This window comes from Molossus molossus, unplaced genomic scaffold (assembly GCF_014108415.1).
Source record: "Molossus molossus isolate mMolMol1 unplaced genomic scaffold, mMolMol1.p scaffold_m16_p_3, whole genome shotgun sequence".
Taxonomy (NCBI): Eukaryota; Metazoa; Chordata; class Mammalia; order Chiroptera; family Molossidae; genus Molossus; species Molossus molossus.
The window spans coordinates 79651980-79671295 of NW_023425366.1; positions in this window are offsets into that span (position 1 = coordinate 79651980).

The following is a 19316-nucleotide window of genomic DNA, read 5'->3' on the forward strand; positions in this document are numbered from 1 at the left end:
AAAAAATAAATAAATTAAAAAAAAAAAAAAGAAGTAAGTTAGGGCATTAGTTAATAAAAGTGTTAATTTTCTGACACACAAATAAAATAAAATAAAATAAAATAAAATAAAAAAGTTTACATTCTAGTTAGTTTATTAACAAATAATAAAACAAAGTTTAACTCCATACCCCTAAAGTCTTCTAAGATGCAGGAGGATTTGATTACTAAAGGCTTTTTGACTTTCCAGATGAGAGTTTCAAAGGATACTTAGGTGATTGGCATTTGAAATGTCTAAATTGACCTCTCTGTTGGTAAAGGCTATACTTTAACAGCCTGCCATCTCCCACTATCTTCACATCCCTCAACTCACAAGGAAAAGGGGAAAGAAGAAAGAGATAATGGGAAGAAAAGCTGGTGGAAGAGGACATATTTCCTAAAAAGATGGTATATTTTGTGGATAGCTTCTTCCCCCTTACACTTTAAAATTCTGTCAACTATAATGTTTTTAAGTGTTAGGTTTTCTAATATTTGCTTTCTGTAATATAGTCATAACTTTTTTCATGTTTTAATCATAAGTTGATTTGGGAAATCAAAAGCAAGCAAATCACATTAAGAATATTATGATAGTAACTATGCATCATTCACTGCAACACCAGACAATATAATTGAAACTAAGAGAAGGATGCATGTGTCCTATTTCATGAAACCTGTTCCACTTGAATGGGTCTGTTTCACATAAAAAGCTCAAATGAATTATCTTTAGTTACACCCCATTAATCATGCCTTACTTTGATTTTTCTCATATTTGGACCTTTGTTTTTTGTAAGAATTTTGTTTGGATTTCATTTTCATTGACTGAAAAAAAAAAAAAAGAAAAAAAAAGGAACTTCTCTTAAATCACTAAGTCATTCCAAAACATTACGTATACTATTTGTGAGAAGCTTTAATATGTACAAACTTGACTACAAGAACTGTCAATGTGAGATATTTTTTTCATTACAATCCTACTGATTCCTGTATTTCATGTTTATTTGTTTCTTATTCCTTCTTTGTTTTGGAGAGTATTTCCACAAGGATGTTTTTTGAGATAAGAAGCATGTGGTTAAATTTTAAATGCATGCATGTTTGAAAAAATTATTCTGCTTTCACGCTTGATTGATAATTGCACTAATTGTACATTTTTTTTATTCAAAATCACTTTTTGTCATAACTTTTAGGAAACTCATTTTCTTCAAAGACCCAAAGGATGTGTCCACAGCCTGAAGAGATGTCTGATAGCAGCTTGACTCCTCTTCCTTTGTAGGTGACCTACTTTTGTTGTTGGTCTTTATTTATTATAAAAGATTTTAGAATTTTCCCTCTATCCTTGTGTTCTAAAATTGCATGAAGATGTATTCAGGAGTGTGTTTTGTTGTAGTTGTCATTTTTTATTTCCTCATGTTTTATAACCTGTGGTCTCTTTTATTAAATTCTATAAATTCACTTTTCTCTAGCACTGGAAAATTTTCTGCTGTTTCTTTGATAACATTATTTCCTGTGTTCATTTTGAAATAAAATTTTTCATTCTAAATATATTATTTTGACCTGTGTCTTCTGGATGAATCTTCTAGAGCCCTCAACATTTTCTCTTATTTTTTGTTTTGTTTTTAAAAATTTTTTTTTTCCTTTATTGATTTTTAGAGAGAGACGAAGTTAAAGAGAGAGAGAGATAGAAACATCAATGAGAGAGAACATCAATTGGCCGCCTCCCACATGCCCCCCATGTGTCCTGGCCGGGAATCGAATCGGCAACCTCTTGATGCATGGGTCAATGCTCAACCACTGAGCCACACCAGCTGGACTGTCTTTTTTCTATGTTATTGATCTTAAACAAATAGACAGTCTGCTATTTCTCAAAAAAAAAAAAAAAGGATTTTTTTTTTTTTTTTTTAGGAATAGGAAAGAACTGCAATTTGGGACACACAGTCTATAGCAAACCACATGCAAGTGGGAGGAACACTGTTGTATGGACTTCGGAGGAGCTATTGTAAAGAAAGAGTATATTGGAGGAAACTGAAAGTTTAAAATATAGTGACTTTTCATTGGCTGAGCTATGTCAGTCTCCCAGTGGCTGAGCTGTTAGTAGGCAAGGAGGAATCTTCTCTTCCTCTTGCTGAGATAGTAAAATAGTATCACTTCCTGTCATAGATGCAACGTAGGTCTTTTTGTTGAGTGACACATTAGTGAGAGTTGTCTCTTCTAGCCTCCTGACTCCATTTTAAATGAGGTTTCCGATGATTAATTTTCACATTTCCCCCTCTTGATCAAGATTTTATCCAAAAACATTGTTAATCAAGAGTCAGGTTTTTCCACCCTGGCCAGTTTGGCTCAGCAGTTAGAGTGTCGTCCCTCAGACTGAGGAGTGGTGGGTTCAATGTAACTCCATTGCAGTTCATCCCAGGTCCTGGTCCAGGTCATGAGGGGGCAACCAGTTGATGTGTCTCTCTCTCACATTGATGTTTTTCTCTCCCTCTCTCACTCTATCTAAAGAAAAATAAAAAAATATCCTCGGGTGAGGATTTAAAAAAAATAAAAGAAGAAGAAGGAAAAAAGAGAGTCTGGTTTTTCTAGATTCAGTGGCCTTTTGTCCCTTGATGCCAGGAAGGCCTTTTCCTGGTGTCATTTCTCACAATCCAGGGAAAGTGCACGGATTGGAAATCTTCTGTCATATCTGAGTCACAATGAAGGGTAGGAGATGTCTCAGGCATTTCCCTTCTAAAGTCTGTAAGTTAGAACAGTGAATATGGAGAAAGCACAATCAGAACTGAAAGAATTAAGTGTTTGGGAAAGACACAGGGCAAGATAACCATGAAACAATTAAACATTTTGTTATTTCAAAATAAACTATTTGAAGTAAAATGTCTTATGAATAACACAGCCTGTAGTTTGAAAATTAAGAGAGTATGAATTGTATAAGAATCCAGAGTCAGTAATAGTGTAAATGAAAGAGAGACTTCTTTGTTAGCAGTACCTGAAAGGACCTTTTTAATGAGGTTGAAGAGTCTTGCTAGAAGTGTCATTTTCAATAGACAAATCTCCAAATTGCAAAGTGTGTTGCTCTAGGTTGTCTCCACAGGGCACACTGTGTAAAGATTGCTCTACTTGAACGTTGTTTAATTTTGATAAGAGCATTTAGGTGTTTAAAACACTGACATACATCTCTTTTTATCAGATGCAGATCAAAAAAGGTAGGGGCCAGGTACATTGGGTGCTCTGTGACTTTCTCAAAGGATGAGAGTTTTTGAGTTCCAAAGAGGACAGATCTGAGGTTTAGAAGGACCAATGGCAATGCTTTGGGCCACGGTATTGGGAGGGCTTTTACAAACACTGTAAATTGAGTCAATAATGCTGTTAATGTGTTTGACTAATCCTGAAGATTGAGGGTGGTAACTGCAGTAACACTGGACCAAAAAAGCACAGGCTTGTCAAAACATCTAACTGGTAAAAAGAGTTCCCTGATCACTATGGAGCTCAAGAGAGGCTCCCCAGGTAGGGATAATCTTTTGCAAATGAAGTTCATCCACAGAAGAGGCATTAGCCTGTCTACATGGGAACATTTCAGTCCAGTGAAAAAACATACAGACTATGACCAAAACATATTCATATCTATGAGACAGAGAAGCTATATGAAATCCACTTGCCAAACCTCAAGTGGTCCACTAGGCAATTTAAAGTGTCTGGAGTAGTGTGAACAGACTTCCCTGGGGTGTACTTTGGACAAGTGGGTCAAGTGAGGCAGGCTGTTTTTGTGGCCTTATTATTATTTTTCCATCAATATTATTAATTTATGAATATTATTATTTTGTCAGTGGACCAATGGTTTAATGCATGTACAGAATTAGGAATGGAAATTTTAGAGTCTGTGGTAGGACTGGGTTGTTATTTGGCCTAAATCAGAGCTTTCTCTTTTTATCAAACCAACAATTGTTGGATTTCTAATCTTGTTTTTCCTTTTCTGAGACCAATTGTTGTGCTTCTCTAGCCAGTTTTTCTAATTTATCACATGAGAAAATATCCCTTAGAAGTATGACAGAGGTGTGACAGCTGTTGGTTTCTTTAAGGGAAGCATTCCTTATAGAATTATTAACTAGGTGATTTTCTTTAGATTCTAGAGAGCCAATTTAGAATGCCTTGGGATTTTAATAAAAGTGGGAATATCAGGCAAAAAAGTATAACATCCAATAATTTCTGAACATACTGGCCTTTTAAAATTGTATTTTCACTGGAAGTAAGAAAGCCACATCACTTCCACACATTCCAAAAGCATGAGCTACTTCAAAAGCGTACCTAATATTAGTATCAATGTTGACAGTTTTGCCCTTAGCTAGGGTGTAGGCCTATGTGAGAATATATGATTCAGCTTGTTGGGCTGTAGTAGTCAAAAGCAAAGGTGCTACTTTAATTATATCCAAGAATGTTGATATTGGATAATATCAATGTTTGCACTATATTTGCCACTGTCACCTTTTCAACAAGAACCATCAATGAACCATGAGAGGCTGGTATTACTCAAAGTGTTGTGGGCAGTAAGAACAGCATGGCGTGTTATATACCAGAGGAGTCACACCAGACCTGGGTTTGGCAAACTCGGTACTTGCTTTCTGGCTAGGAAAGAATTCAGAGCCAAGACCCAAATTATAAGTGAACATTTATTTAGAAAATCCCAGAGGTAGAAAAAGTAATTTGTAGAAGAAATGGGTTTAGGAAACAAGTTACAGAAGTGAAGAAAGAAGTTACAGAGGTGAAGAAAGGGCCCTTGGAGCTTGGGATTGAGGATGGTAACGGTAATGCTCCTGGGGGAATGGAAAGGGAAAAGGAAAGGAAAAGAGAAAGGGAAAGGCTTGGGTGTGCTTTCTGGAGGGAGAGAGTACTTAATCCTTCATCCTAAGTGTTTTAAAAGTGGAGATTTTGAGAGAGGTTCCATAGGAAGATCTCAATAGAATATTAGTAGCTTTCCAGGTGTGTCTTTTCAGGGTTGGGTCTCCATTGGTTTATTGGCTGGCACCATGGCATGGGGTCATTACCCAATACATCTGGTCCTAAAGTCAGCCTTGGGATCCCTGGGAGAAAAGGTCAGAGGGTCCAAACTGCATATGCTAGGGAAGGAAAGGTCACTCTGGGGGCAAGGTCCCACCCAAAATTGTGCTTTGCTAGGCACCAGGGGCTTTCCACCCTGGAGAATTTCTGTACTTGGCCCATCTTCCTTGCTCTGCTCAGGTTTGTCTAACTGCCTACCACAAAAGAAATTTCCTGCAGATCATTATGAGGGATCAGAAGGTGATATGTCAGTATTAAACAGCCAAAAGAGGATTCATCAGTAATGGAGGGAAGAAGAGCATGGTTAAAGCAGATCTCACAATGATTTCTTCAGTGGCCTTAACCAAAAAGGCAATGAAAGTAATAACTCTAAGGCAAGGCAGATATTCCTGGGCCACAGAGTCCATTTGCTGGCTATAATACCCTATGGGTTGATGGTGGTCCTCACAGTTTTTGGTTGAGTTCCCCAAGGGCATTCCCTTCCTTTTTGTTTACAAAAAAAGGAAATCTGATCACTGAAATGCTCAAGAACATGTGGGTTCATTAATCTCTCTTTTAAGGCTATAGAGGCTCTATCCTGGAAAAGGGGTTAGGGTGAGGCTCAAAGTATTTAGATAACTGGGATTCAATTTTTGAGATGCTTTTTCTCTAGAACAAAAGCTTAAACATCTCGCTGAACAAATACCAGCATTAATTTCACGAGGAACAATCTTATTTTTAAAAGTTAAACTGAAGGCTAACTAGTACAATGCCACTAGGAATAGTCAAGTTCCAAAAAGGAACCAGTCAGAGGCTGAATACCACAATTCCAGTGGGCCACCTGGATCTGAAAGGAATCAGAGCAAAGGCCAGTACAGTTTCAGTGGAATACAGTCCTCCCTTGCCACTTCGCACTTCGACTTTTGCAGCTTTGCTCTATTGAAGCCACGAAATCAAAGCACCAAGTGGCAAGGGCCAATTGCATATAAATAAAGAATCCTACTTGGTGGAAATTCATTTATCGTGGTAGAGTCTGGAACTGATTAACTGTGATAAAGGAGGGCTGACTGTAGCCTGATTTCAAGAGTGAGGCTGAAATGCCAACTATGAACTCACAGATAAAACAAGGCCTTAACCAGAAAAGAATAAAGCCTTCGATTAGATCCCAAATAGAGCCTAGAGAGCATTAACACAGAGAGAAAGCAGAAGCTCAGATCTAGGGGAAAGACTTACCCTCAACTCCAGGGTTGAGGAGGAATCAGTGAGCTCAGTGGGTTCTGTGTGTATCACACATGTTTACTCAGCAACCTCAGAGTTGTCTGAGGTCTTTGCTGGAAATCCATAAGACAACCAAATAATGTTGATAATAAGAGACAAAAAAGATCACTACATAATGTTAAAAGGAGCAATCCATCAAGAGGATATAACCCTGTTAAACATATATGCTCAAAACAGGAGCACCAAAATATGTTTTAAAACTTCTGGAGGGGATCCAAAATGGAGACAGAGTGAATGGAAGCTACACAGACCATCTCCCAGGACCAAACTGGATTTAAAACTAAAATAAAGACAAATCAGTGGGAAAAAGCAACAGAAAAGCAGCTGGAGAGGACCCATATAACCAGGGATAGGAAATAAGGACACTGAATTGAACCTGGTAGGTCTGCAGAGGCACAAGAGGGCAGGCTAGGAGCCCACAGAAAGCAGCTGTTTTAGCTGTGAACATGGTTAAAATCCCAAGCAGGATCCACAGCACAGAGGGCAGGACAGAGCACTAAATTAGCTACAGCCACTCACCTTGGGCTCTGGGAGAGGGAGGGCAGACTGGACTGAAACTGTGTGGAAACACTAGGAATTTGGAGGCACTGAGAGTTTTTGTTGAGTCACAGCCAAACGTGATAGTGGTCATCTTGCTTGAGGAATCTCTTCCTGGAGCCCTGGAGAGAAGCAGCAGCCCCTCCCTTGGAGATTTAACCCCAACCAACTGGGCCAAAGAAATGGAAACTGAGGCTCATTCACAACCATCATCTGCCCCACCCTCTGGAAATCCTCTTATGCTGAACACCTGAGGGAGTTTTTCATTTAGCTGAGGGCTACAACCCAAAGCTCAAGAAGTAACTGAGACTAATAGCTTCCAGGCAAAAAGCTAGAAAATAGCTGAACCTTTTCCTGGGCTTGCAAATCTACCCAGGAGAGTAAGACTTGACAGTGGTGCTTTATGTGGATTTTCCACACTCATTCAACCAAGTAGAAGGATCCACAACCAGCAGAATACCAACACCCACAAGGAAAATTTAGCAGGCTCCAAATCCCACTGAGACAGCCAAAATGGTGAAACAAAGAAACAAATCCCAAATAAAAGAACAAGATAATTCTGCAGAAGAGGAAAATTAAGCAAGATATCAGAGGGAGAGTTCAGAGTAATAATTATGAGAAAGGTCAACAGCATGAGTAAAGAGCTCAACAGCATGATTAAAGATATAGAAACATTGAAAACCAACAAATTGGAAATGAAGAATGACATAGCAGAAATAAAGAACACATTGGAAGGAATAACAAGCAGAGTAGACAAAGCCAAAGACCAGTTCAGTGAATTAGAAGACAGTGTAAAAAAATCACCCAATCAGAGCACCAAAAAGAAAAAAAAACAATAAGAAACTGGAAGACACCTTAAGGGAACTGTGAGACAATATAAAATGTAACAACATCTGCATAATATGTGTGCCAGAAGAAGAAGAAAATGAGTGAGGATGAGAGAATATATTTGAAGAAATAGTGACAGAAAACTTCCCTAATTTGGTGAAGGAAGAAGGCATTCAAGTTCAAAAAGCACAGAGAGCCCCAAGTAAGAAGAACCCAAACAGGCCTACACCAAGACACATAAGAATTAAAATGTCAAAAATTAAAGACAAAAAGAGAATCCTAATGTCAGCAAGAGATAAGCAACAGGTTACCTACAAAGGATTCCCCATAAGGCTTTTAGCTGACTTCTCAACAGAAACACTATAAGCCAGAAGGTAATGGCACGAAGTAATCAAGAAAATGAAAAACAAGGATCTGAACCCAAGACTACTCTATCCAGCAAGGCTATCATGCAAAATGGAAGATAAAATAAAGAGCTTCCCAGACAAAAAACAAAAGGCTAGGGGAATATATAAGCTCTAAACTAGCACTGCAAGAAATGTTAAAAGGACTGCTGTAATAAGCAGAAGAACTAGAAAGAGAAAGATAACCATGATAAATAAATATGGCAATAAAAAAAAAGTACATATCAATAATAACCTTAAATGTAAATGGATTAAATGTACTCTGATCAAAAGACACAGAGTAGCTGATTGGATAAGAAAGCATGACTCGGACATCTTGGAGGACCACTTAACCAGAAACACCCACTCAATCCTGGTAGGCTTGCGAGGACGTGAGAGGGGGCCAGGAGCACACGGTACGAAGCGGCCTGGGCAGGGGTCAGGAAACTCGGCGGGAAGTTAATCCTACCGTCTCCCTTCCCACCCTGCATGGGCCCTGGGAACTCTGTAGCCTGCTAAACTCTCCGCTGGAGCCGCACAGACTCGCAGGCCCCAGAGAACTCGGCGGGACCAGGGAACTTGGCGGGAAGTTAATCCTGCCGTCTCCCTTGCGACCCTGCATGGACCCTGGGAACTCTGTAGCCTGCTAAGCTCTTGGCTGAGGCCCACAGACTCGCGGGCACCAGGGGACTCAGCGGGACCAGGGAACTCCGCGGGAAGTTACTCCCACCACCTCCCTTGCCACCCTGCATGGGCCCTGGGAACGCTGTAGCCTGCTAAGCTCTTGGCTGGAGCCACACAGACTCCCGGAGACCAGGGGACTTGGTGGGATTCTGCTACCAAGGCTGAGTCCTGCGAACTCTGAGTGCTAAGCCCTCGGTGGGTGCCGCGCGGACTCCCGTGGACGAGGGGACTGTGCTAGATGCTACTGCCACCTCTGCAGTGTCCCGCTACCGCGGCTCAGTCCTGGGGTTTCTGCTGAGTGCAACCCCCTCAGCTGGTGCCACAGCCGCAGCCGCCCTTGGCTGGAAGCAGCTCCCTCGGGTTAAAAGTCCCAGGTGGCTCCAGGACGCAGAGTCTGGACAGAGGCCAAATTGGCAGCAGCCACTCACCTTGGGCTCCGGTGGAGGGAAGGCAGACTGGACTGGAACTGTGTGGGGACACTCGGGTTTTGGAGGGTGCTAAGAGCTTTCCCTGAGTGCAGCCATGCAGGACTGTGGTCATTTTACTTTTTCTCAGGGCCCTGGGGAGAGGGGGTGGCCCCTCCCTCAGAGATTCAACCCCACCTGGTGGCCACTGAAATACTAATTGAGGCCCATTAACAACGAACACCTGCCTCATCTCAGGAAATCCTCATACACTGAGCACCTGAGGGTGTTTTCCAGGCAACTCAGAAACCAAGGGTCTGCAGGTGACCTCTATTAATAGCCTCCAGGCAAAAAAAAAAAGCTAGAGGATAACTACCATTCCCTGGGCGTGCAACACTAACCAGAAAGGCCAAGACTTGATGGTAGTGTATAAAGTGGGTCCTCCCTGGTGCATCGAAACCCAGGAGAGGGTGCCACAAACAGCAGAACACCAACACCCACTGGGAAAACTTGGCAGACTCAAAAGCCCACTGTGATAACCAAAATGGTGAGAAACAGAAACAAAAGCCAAATGAAAGAACAAGAGACCTCTACAGAAGATGAAATAAATGAGGTGCAGTTAAGCAAGTTAACAGAACTAGAATTTAGAGCCATGATGTTGCAGAAGCTCAACAGCATGTGTAAGGACATGAGCAACATGAGTAAAGACATAGAAATGTTGAAAATAAACCAGCTGGAAATGAAAAACCAACAGGAAGAAATGAAGAATGATATATCAGAAATGAAAAACACACTGGAAGGTCTGAAAAGCAGAGTAGGGGAAGCTGAGGACCGGATCAGTGAATTAGAAGACAGGCTAGAAGAAATCAACCAATCAGAAAACCAAAAGGAAAAAACGATCAAAAAAACAGGAAGAGAGCTTAAGAGAACTGTGGGACAACTGGAAACGGAATAACATTCGCATCATAGGAGTCCCTGAAGAAGAAGAAAGTAAGCGAGGGCTAGAGAATATATTCAAAGAAATAGTGACAGAAAACTTCCCTAATTTGGTGAAGGAAGAAGGCATTCAAGTTCAAGAAGCTCAGAGAGCCCCAAGTAAGAAGAACCCAAACAGGCCCACACCAAGACACATAGTAATCAAACTGCCAAAACTTAAAGACAAAGAGAGAATCCTAAAAGCAGCAAGAGATAAGCAACAGGTTACCCACAAAGGAAACCCCATAAGGCTCTCAGCTGACTTTTCACAAGAAACACTACAGGCTAGAAGGGAATGGCATGAAGTAATCAAGGTCATGAAAAACAAGGATCTGAATCCAAGACTACTCTACTCAGCAAGGCTCTCATTCAAAATAGAAGGTCAAATAAAGAGCTTTTCAGAGAAAAAAAAGGCTAAGGGAATACATTAGCACCAAACCAGCACTGCAAGAAATGTTAAAAGGACTGCTGTAATTAGCAGTAGAAATGGGAAGAAAAATAGAACCACACTAAACAAAAATGGCAATAAATAAGTACATATCAATAACCACCTTAAATGTAAGTGGACTCAATGCTCCCATAAAAAGACACAGAGTAGCTGATTGGATAAGAAAGCATGACTCATCTATATGTTGTTTACAAGAGACCCACCTCACAACAAAAGACTCACATAGATTGAAAGTGAAGGGATGGAAAAAAATCTTTCAAGCAAATGGAAAAGAAAAAAAAGCTGGGGTACCAATACTTATATCTGATAAAATAGACTTCAGATTGAAGGCCATAACTAGAGACAAAGAAGGCCACTACGTAATTTTGAAAGGATCTATCCAACAGAAAGATATAACCTTGATAAACATATATGCACCCAATATAGGAGCACCAAAATATATTAAAAAACTATTGGAGGACTTCAAAGGAGAAATTGATAGCAATACAATCATAGCAGGGGACTTCAACACCCCGCTCACATCACTGGATAGATCCTCTAGACAAAAAGTTAGCAAGGAAACAGAGACTCTAAATGAAGCACTAGACCAAATGGATTTAATAGATATCTACAGAGAACTACACCCCAAAACTACAGAATTCATATTCTTCTCAAGTGCACATGTAACATTCTCAAAGATAGACCACATGTTAGGGCACAAACTAAGTCTCTACAAGAAGATTGAAATTATAACAAGCATCTTCTCAGACCACAATTCTATGAAACTAGAAATCAATGGCAAGAAGAACATACAAAGACATTTGAACACATGGAAGCTAAATAGAATGTTATTAAACAATGAATGGGTCACAGAGGAGATCAAGGAAGAAATCAAAAACTTCCTGGAAACCAATGAAAATGAAGACACACAATACAAAATCTATGGGATGCAGTGAAAGCAGTTCTGAGAGGGAAGTTCATAGCACTACAGGCCTACCTCAAAAAAGAAGAAAAATCTCTAATAGACTGCCTAACCTCACAACTTAAAGAACTAGAGAGTAAACAAAAGCAAAACCCCAGAGCAAGTAGAAGGAAGGAAATAGTAAGGATCAGAGCAGAAATAAACGACATAGAGACCAAAAAAACAATTCAGAGGATCAATAAAACAAAGAGCTGGTTTTTCGAAAAGATAAACAAGATTGATGGACCCTTAGCTAGACTCACCAAGAAACAAAGAGAGAGAACCCAAATACATAAAATCAGAAATGAAAGAGGAGAGATAACAACTGAAACCACAGAAATACAAAAGATCATTAACAACTACTATGAACAATTATACGGCAACAAATTCGAAAATCTAAGTGAAATGGACAAATTTCTAGAAACACATAGTCTCCCAAAACTGGATCAGGAACAGATTGAAAACTTGAACAGAACAATAACAACAGAAGAAATTGAAGATGTAATCAAGACTCTTCCAGCAAACAAAAGCCCAGGCCCGGATGGCTTCACGGGGGAGTTTTACCGAACATTCAAAGAAGAACTAATACCCATTCTCCTCAAACTATTTCAAAAAATTCAAGAAGAAGGAAGACTTCCAAACTCGTTTTATGAAGCCAGGATAATTCTAATTCCAAAACCAGAAAAAGACACAACAAAGAAAGAAAACTACAGGCCAATATCCCTGATGAACATAGACGCCAAAATCCTGAACAAAATACTAGCAAATCGAATCCAGCAATACACCAAAAAAATTATCCACCATGACCAAGTGGGATTCATCCCAGGGATGCAAGGCTGGTACAGTATTCGCAAATCCATAAATGTGATACACCACATAAATAAAATGAAGAATAAAAACCACATGATAATATCAATAGATGCTGAAAAAGCCTTCGACAAAACCCAGCATCCATTTCTGATAAAAACGCTCAGCAGTGTGGGAATAGAGGGATCCTATCTAGACATAATAAAGGCCATATACGAAAGACCTACAGCCAACATCATACTCAATGGGCAAAAACTAAAAGCATTTCCCTTAAGAACAGGAACAAGACAAGGATGCCCACTTTCGCCACTCCTATTTAACATAGTACTGGAAGTCTTAGCCACAGCAATCAGACATGAAGAAAAAATAAAAGGGATCCAAATTGGAAAGGAGGAAGTGAAATTGTCATTATTTGCAGATGACATGATACTGTACAGAGAAAACCCCAAAGACTCCACCAAAAGTTTACTAGACTTAATAAATGAATTTGGCAAAGTAGCAGAACACAAAATTAATGTCAAGAAATCGATGGTATTCTTATACACCAATGATGAACTCACAGAAAGAGAAACTAAGCAAACAATCCCATTTACCATTGTGGCAAAAAAAAATTAAGAAACCTAGGAATAAACTTAACCAAAGAAATAAAGGAACTATTCGCAGAAAACTACAGGTCTTTGGAAAAAGAAATAGAGGAAGATATAAAAAAGTGGAAGCACATACCCTGTTCATGGATTGGGAGAATTAACATCATTAAAATGTCCATACAGTATTACCCAAAGCAATATATAGATTCAACGCAATCCCCATCAAAATACCAACGGCATACTTCACAGAATTAGAACAATTACTTCAAAAGTTCATATGGAACCAAAAAAGACCTTGAATAGCCACAGCAGTCTTGAAAAGGAAGAACAAAGTTGGAGGGATCACAATACCAGATTTCAGGTTATACTACAAAGCCACTATAATCAAAACAGCCTGGTACTGGCACAAGAACAGGTATATAGACAAGTGGAACAGAATAGAGAACCCAGAAATGGACCCAAGGCTATATGCTCAATTAATATTTGACAAAGGTGGGAAGAGCATACAGTGGAGTAAGGACAGCCTCTTTAATAAATGGTGCTGGGAAAATTGGACAGCTACTTGCAGAAAAATGAAACTAGACCATCAACTTACACCCTACACAAAAATAAACTCAAAATGGATAAAAGACTTAAATGTAACTCATGAATCCATAAAAATCCTAGAGGAGACTGTGGGCAACAAAATCTCAGACATCATTCGCAGCAGAATTTTTACTGACACATCACCTAAGGCAATAGAAACAAAGGAGAAAATGAACACATGGGACTACATCAAACTCCAAAGATTCTGCACAGTGAAAGATACAATCATCAAAATTGAAAGGCTATCCACTGTAAGGGAGCGCATAATTGCCAATGATATATCAGATAAGGGGTTAATTTCCAATACATATAGAGTGCTCATACAACTCCACAAAAGGAAGACAAAGAACCCAATTAAAAAATGGGCAGAGGAACTAAATAGACACCTCTCCAAACAGAACATACAAATGGCTGAGACATATGAAGAAATGCTCATCATCACTAATCATCAGAGAGATGCAAATCAAAACAACAATGAGGTATCACCTCATACCTGTCAGAATGGCCTTCATCAACAAATCATCAAACAACAAGTGTTGGCGAGGGTGTGGAGAAAAGGGGACTCTAGTACACTGCTGGTGGGAATGCAGATTGGTACAGCCACTATGGAAAATAATATGGTGTCACCTCAAAAAATTAAAAATTGAACTTCCATTTGACCCAGTGATCCCACTTCTAGGAATATACCCTAAGAAGCCTGAAACAGCAATCAGAAAGAATATATGTACCCCCATCTTTGTAGCAGCACTATTTACAATCGCTAAGATCTGGAAACAGCCCAAGTGCCCATCAGTAGACGAATGGATCAAAAAGCTGTGGTACATATACACAATGGAGTACTACGCAGCAGTAAGAAAGAAAGATCTCTTATCCTTTGAGACTACATGGAGGGACCTTGAAAGTATCATCCTAAGTGAAACAAGCCAAACAGAGAAAGACCAATTTCATATGATCTCACTTATTTGTGGAATATAATGAACATAACAGTTTGAGGAATGAGGTAGTCCCGGAGACACGGAAGCGGGGTACAGACTGATAATCCCTTAAGGAGTGGGGAGGTGGGGGAGGGATGAACCACAGAACTTATACGCATGTATGCATGAACAGTGGGCATGGACAACAATCTGGGGAAGGAGCAGGGAGGGGGGGGAGGGGGGAATCAGTGGGGGAAAAAAGGAGAACCATCTGTAACAAAAATTAATCAATAAAAAAATAAAAATAAAAGATGAAATAAAAATTATAAGGCAAAAAAAAAAAAGAAAGCATGACTCATATATATTGCATACAAGACATCCACCTCACAACAAAAGACTCACATATGTTGAAAGTTAAGTAATGGGAAAAAACCTGGGGTAACAATACTCATATCTGGTAAAATAGATTTCAAAATGAAGGCCATAATGGTAGACAAAGAAGGCCACTACATAATATTAAAAGAATCTAACCAACAGGAGGATATAACCTTGGTAAACATATATGCACCCAATATAGGAGCATCAAAATATATTTAAAATCTTATGGAAGACTTCAAAGGGGGAATCAGCAGCAATGCAATCATAGCAGGGGACTTCAACACCCGGCCAACATCACCAGATAGATCCTCTAGACAAAAAATTAATAAGGAAACAGAGACAAAATGATGAACTAGATCAAACAGATTTAATAGATATCTACAGAGAATTACAACCCCCAAAACTGCAGAATTTGAATTCTTCTCAAGCACACATGGGACACTCTGAAAGATAGACCACGTGTTAGGACACAAATTAAGTTTCTACAAGTTCAAGAACATTGAAATCATATCAAACATCTTGTCAGATCACAATGGCATAAAACTAGAAATCAATTACAATAAAAACACTCAAAAACATTCAAATACATGGAGGCTAAATAGTGTGTTATTTTACAATGAATCGAGTACCAAGGAGATCAAGCAAAAAAATTAAAACTTCCTGGAAACCAATGGAAATAAACACACAACAACACAAAACCTATGGGATGCAGCGAAAGCAGTCCTGAGGGGGAAGTTCATAGCACTAAAGGTCTACTTCAAGAAACTAGAAAAATTTCTAATTGACTCTCTAACCTCACAATTTAACAACTACAAAGCAAACAAAAAGAAAACCCCAGAGCAAGTAGAAGGAAAGAAATAGTAAAGATCAGAGCAGAAATAAATGACACAGAGACCCAAAAAACAATTCAAAAGATCAATGAAACAAAGAGCTGGTTCTTTGAAGTGATAAACAAGATTGATGGACCCTTAACTACACTCACCAAGAAACAAAGAGAGAGAAATCAAATACACAAAATCAGAAATAAATGAAGGGAAGTAACAACTGACATCACTAAATACAAAGGATCATTAACAAATACTATGAACAATTATACACCAACAAATTGTAAAATCTAGGCAAAATTTCTAGAAACACACAGTCTGGACCAATTTTTAGAAACACGTAGTCTTCCAAAACTGAACCAGGAAGAAATAGAAAACTTGAACAGACCAATAACAACTAAGGAAATTGAAGATGTAATCAAGACTTTTCCAGCAAAAAAAAAAAAAAAAAAGCCCAGGCCCTGACAGCTTCACAAGGGAGTTTTACTGAATATTCACTATTCCAAAAAATTTAAAAACAAGAAAGACTTCCAAACTCGTTTTATGAAGCCAGCATAATTCGAATTCCAAAACCAGATAAAGACACTACAAAGAAAGAAAACCACAAACCAATATCCCTGATGAACATAGATACCAAAATACTTAGCAAACTATTAGCAAATTGGATCCAGCAATACATCAAAAAAAAATTATTCACCATGACCAAGTGGGATTCGTCCCAGGGATTCAAGGCTAGTACAATATTTGCAAATCAATAAATGTGATACACCACATAAACAAAATGAAAGATAAAAATCATATGACCATATCAATAGACGCTGAAAAAGCATTCAACATAATCCAATACCCATTTCTGATAAAAACTCTCAGCAATGAGGAAACCGAGGGATCATATCTCGACATAATAAAGGCCATATATGAAAGACCTACAGCCAACATCATACTCAATGGAAAAAAACAAAAAGCATTTCCCTTAAGAACAGGAACAAGACAAGGATGCCCACTTTCACCACTCTTATTTAACATAGTACTGGAAGTCTTAGCCACAGCAATCAGACAGGAAGAAAATATAAAAGGGACCCAAAGTGGAAAGGAGGAAGTGAAACTGTCATTATTCACAGATGAAATGATATTATACATAGAAAACCCTAAAGATTCCTTCAAAAACCTGCTAGATTTAATAAATGAATTTGGCAAAGTAGCAGGATACAAAATTAACATCAATAAATTGACAGCATTTTTATACACCAATAATGAACTCACAGAAAGAGAAAGAACAATTCCATTTACCATTGCGGCAAAAAATTAAGATACCTAGGAATAAAACTTCACCAAAGAAGTAAAGGACCTATTTGCAAAAAACTACAGGATATTAAAAAAACAAAATAGACAAAGATATAAAAAAAAGTGGAAGAATATACCTTGTTCATGGATTGGAAGAATTAACAGCATTAAAATGTTCATATTACCCAAAGCAATCTATAGATGCAATGTAATCCCCATCAAAATACCAATGGCATACTTCACAGAAGTAGAACAAACACTTCAAAAGTTCATATGGAACCAAAAAAGACCCCGAAGAGCCTCAACAAACTTTAAAAAGAAAGACAAAGCAGGAGATATCAGGTAATACTACAAAGCCATTGTAATCAAAACAAGAACAGACATATAGATCAATGGAACAGAACAGAGAACCCAGAAATTGACCCAAGACATTATGCTCAATTAATATTTGACAAAGGTGGGAAGAGCATACAGTGGAGTAAAGACAGCTTCTTCAATAAATGGTGTTGGAAAAAATGGGACAGCTATATGCAAAAAATGAAACTAGACCACCAACTTACACCATACACAAGAATAAACTCAAAAAAGTAGAGAACTATCTTTTTGTTTTTTTCCTCGCTTAGTAGAGAGAAATGGGGGGCGGGAGCTATCTGTTTCTGTCTCCTCTTATAGACACTGATCTCATCCGATCAGGGCCCCATCCTTCTGGCCTCATTTAACCTTAATTGCTTTCTTACTACAAATGTCACATTGTGGGTTAGGCTTCACCATAAGGATTTTGGAAGGACACAAATATTAACTCCATAGTAGACATGTGCAGGTCTTTCAAATAGACCTCCAAAATCAGTGTTTGTTCTTTGTTCATTTCATATGGAAATGTCATGGCCTGCATTCAGTAAGCACTAGGTATTTAAAAAAATACATGTTAGATTTTTTTTTCAAAGACAGATCAGAGAAGAAAACAACTATAATGAAAAGACAATATTTTTTTTTCTTTAAGAGAAGAAGAGATAGTATGTGATGAGGCTTCTGTGGAATGAAAAATCCAGTAGAGAGGATTAGGAAAGGCTTTATGGGAAGGTCATGCTTGAATAAGGCTGGAGATTTCAGAAGAAAGAATTTCAGAGTTTTAAGGGGCAGCATTAGTGAAAGAGCTGCATAGGGAAAGGCTCAAAATGAGGAGAGTGTAGATAGAGTCAGAAAACAGCAAGTAATCAATATTGTTACGATGGGAATGAGCAATAAGGCTAGAAAGGAAGTAGATAACATGTTCTGAAAGTTTTGAATGCTAGAGTGAGAAATGTATACTTTATTGAGTCAGCAATGTGAAATAATGAATAATTTCTGGAAAAGAACAATGTGACCAAAATTAGTGTTTATATTTAATAATTAACAAAAATAATAGCACTTCTTCTGCCAACTGTAATTCATCAGAGAGCAATAAAGAAGGTTGTGCCCTAGTTGGTTTGGCTCAGTGTTTGGAGCATTGGCCTGTAGACCAGAGTCCTGGGTTTGGTTCCCGCTGGGGCACATACCAAAAAAAAAAAAAAAAAAAAAAAAAAAGAAGGTTGTGACTAAAAGTCTTTTGCAATAAAACTCATCGTCTACTCACCAATATCTCAATATCTCAAGTCTTATAAGGTTATCACATAAAAATGAAACTCAACCCACCATCAGTATTACTATTTTCCATTGTATTATAGAATTTAAAGCAGTGCTTGGCAGCCCTGGCCAGTTTGGCTCAGCAGTTAGAACGTTGGCCCACGGACCAGAGAGTCTTGGGTTTGATTCCAATCAAGGGTACATACCTCAGTTGTGGTTCAGTCCCCAGCCCTGGTCAGGGTCATGTGAGAGGCAACCAGTTGATGTGTCTCTCTCTCATCATTGATGTTTCTCTCTCTCTCTCCCTCCCACTCTATTTGAAGATAAATGAAAAAAATTTCCTTGGGTGAGGAATTAAGAAATAAATAAATAAATAAATAAAACCAGAGCCTGGAACGTAGTAGAAATGCAACATAGATGTCCTAAATAAATAAATGAATACTATGAAACATTTACATAAAACCTTAGTTATTCCTTAAAATCAAATGCAACTGTTACAAATGGACTCAAACAGCCTTATTTTATAATCTTAGAAACCAATAAAAGAATACTGAAGTTATGTGACATCAATAAAAATGATCTCTTAGTATGCCAATTTATACTGCTAATTTTATTTTACTGTTTATTACTTCCCTACAGGACACCAGATTGGCAGATAAAAAAATTATTCTCTGCGTTAGCATGAACGTTTATCTGGTATCATTCATTTAGAAATAATACTTTCCATTATAAAAGTTGATGGAACTGCTTCCCAAAATTAGCCCCTTGGCAATAACATATGTTAACTATTGTTTCTAAATATAAATATTGCAATAAATATGC